At 47.5% G+C, this 2,715-nt stretch overlaps 1 long non-coding RNA gene across 1 annotated transcript in view; it reads right to left on the reverse strand.

Moving 5' to 3' along the window:
- The window catches only part of LOC138740053 (uncharacterized), a 2,466-nt gene extending 404 nt beyond the window's left edge, over positions 1-2,062 (reverse strand). Inside the window, exons 1-2 of the long non-coding RNA XR_011342656.1 lie at positions 1,828-2,062; positions 1,385-1,456 (exon numbers count right to left, since the gene is read on the reverse strand). This is a non-coding gene — a long non-coding RNA (uncharacterized lncRNA). The remainder of the gene's footprint in view (positions 1-1,384; positions 1,457-1,827) is intronic.
- Positions 2,063-2,715: the final 653 nt, after the last annotated feature.

The raw sequence follows: 2,715 nt of genomic DNA on the forward strand, positions 1-2,715 counted from the left end.
GATTCTTAGATGGAGGATCGAGCTTTCCACCTATAATTGCAACATCTTGTACCAACCAGGTAAACTCAATGATCCCCCAGATGCTCTATCCCGGGGATGTGCACCAGCGTGCATCTTGACCACCTCCAAGCCCTCCACGACAGTCTGTGCCACCCCAGAGTCAAAGGGTTGTACTGCTTTATCAAGACTTGGAACCTTCTGTACTCTGGTGATGACGTCAGGTCCATGACCAGACGCTGCCAGATCTGCGCTGAATATAAACTGCAGTTCTACCGACCCGAAATGGCACATCTTAATTAAGACCACATGCCATTTTGAACGGATCAGCGTCGATTTCAAGGGCCCACTACCCACCGAAAATAAGAATGCATACTTCCTAATGGTGGTGGATGAGTTCCCTAGGTTCCCCTTTGCTATTTCCTGCCCGGATAGGAACTCGGCAACAGTAATCAAGGCACTGTGCAGCATCTTCACTCTGGTCGGCTACCCCGATTATATCTACAGCAATCGGGGGTCCTCATTCATGAGTGAGGAACTGCGACAGTACTTCCTCGCCAGAGGCATAGCCACCAGCAGGACCACCAGCTATAATCCCAGGGGTAATGGCCAGGTGGAAGGCAGTGCTCCTGGCCCTTGGGTCCAAAAACCTGCTGGTGTCCTGCTGGTAGGATGTTTTGTCTGAAGCTCTCCTGTTACAGAGTTCTGTGTTGCGTATTGGCCTATGTGTTTGTGTAATTTTATGTTAAAAAGTGACAGTTTGTCTTAGAGAACCAAGGTGAAGGTAGAATGCTGAGAGAGTGGGAGATGGACTAAGCATGTGCAAAAAATGGAAAAAAAAATGTTGGACTTGGACAATAAACCACCACTGAGTGGTGGTGTGGAGTGGAAGGAGGCCCAGAGCATGAGTCATGGTCTGGAGAAGTTTAGAATGTTGGGATTTCAAAATGGATGAACATTCCGAAGGCAGCCAGAAGGATCCGGACCAAACCAGTGGTTCCTCTCTCTGCAAGGAACACAAGACATTTCTGTCTCTCTGTGTTTCTGTTGAGATCGAAGTTTTGTGAGTCTTGTGTGTTTTGTGTCTAAGTTTTTCTGTGGGCTGGTTGGAGTGTAGCTTAGACTTTGATTATGTATGTTATATTTAGGCTGGGGAATTTATTAGTTTTACACTGTTATAGAGATTTACATAATAAACAGTGGGCATTGTTTATAAAAGGGGGGATTTTGAATTAAAGTTTGAAGGTGAATTTTTTTGTTAATAAAGTAATTGTTCATCTTTACCCATGTGATATGCCTTCTTTGCGGTTGCTGGTTTGATCTTGAAACACTCCACACCATCCAATCACTCCTGTGCACCACAACTAACCCCACCCCACATGAATACCTTTTTTTTCCCGGGAGATTGGCAAATGGTTCCTCCATTCCTCCTTGGCTGGCAACCCCAGGGCCAGTCCTACTATAGAGACACGCGAAGGGCCATAAGACAGATTCACTGGTGGAAGCAGTCCACCTCGTACATGCCAACCTTCAATACGCGTTTGTTAGATACCCCGATGGCCACGAGGACACTAAGCCTATCAGAGACCTGGTGAGTGCTGGAGATCCCGAAACTGCCCTGTCCACCACTGACCACCCTACACTGGAATTCAATACTAGAGGCCGAGCCACCCTGCTCTCTTCATGAGGAGTCAGTCCCCAGGGAGACATCAAAGCCCCCACCTCCCCCCGGGAGCCCTCAGCCACCACTCCGATCCAGACAGATCCCCCCCACCCTCACGCCCTCCCTCGGGACAGCTTCCCCTCCCGAACAGCAGAACACGGACACACCTGCTTCCCCCACCCCGGTCGGTCCCGCAGAAGGAGGAAGTCGCTGGTGTGATTGAACCTCTGGTTAGATTTTAAAAATTTTTTGGTTTGTGGGTTCCACTTCTGGGAAAAAGGTGTGGGGGGAGGTTCTGTTTAAAATCAAGGGGTGAATGTAATGATCTGGATTGTATATAAATCATTGGCTGGTAACGTCACGGGCTGGTAAACCCCCCATGAAACTGTCCCCTAGATTCCTCCCCTGTGGCCTAGGCCATAAAGGTCGAGCCACCTATCCCTTCCCTGGGCCAGCTGTTCAATAAAGCCTATCATTCCCCTCAGTCTTTATCCTTGTGGTTATTGGTGCAACTGATAGTACTCCCCAGAGAATTATGGGTGCTTGGAATGCCTTGCTTCAGATGGAGGCAGAGGCTGCAACATTAAACTTTCAAGAGCCTTAGACACATGGATGAAAGAAAAGGATACAGGGCTGAGAAGGTTTAGTACATTTTTTTCATGAAAAAATATGGGTTGGCACAATATCAGGGGTCAAAGGGCCTGTACTGTGCTGTATTTTTCTATGTCCTCCCATCCCTCATGTCAATGTACTTGCTTTGATCTACTGAAGGAAAGCTCACCCCACGCAAATATACATATTGCAGGACTCTCAAACACCATATAGGGTTCTAGCCTGACAGATGCCAAGCAGTGTGAAAGGCCAGTGAACCACTAAAGTCTGAACAGCATTTACCACAGACATGTTGGTAGCTACAACATGATTGTACTGTTTCACTGACAAGTTGCAGAATGAATTGCAGTGAAGGGAACTTCCTCAAAATATCTGCCTTCAACACATACAGGACTTCAAGCAAGCCTGCTCATTCTGTTAAGTTCATAAATGGCAGAGGCAAT

Source organism: Narcine bancroftii, chromosome 1 (assembly GCF_036971445.1).
Source record: "Narcine bancroftii isolate sNarBan1 chromosome 1, sNarBan1.hap1, whole genome shotgun sequence".
NCBI lineage: Eukaryota > Metazoa > Chordata > Chondrichthyes > Torpediniformes > Narcinidae > Narcine > Narcine bancroftii.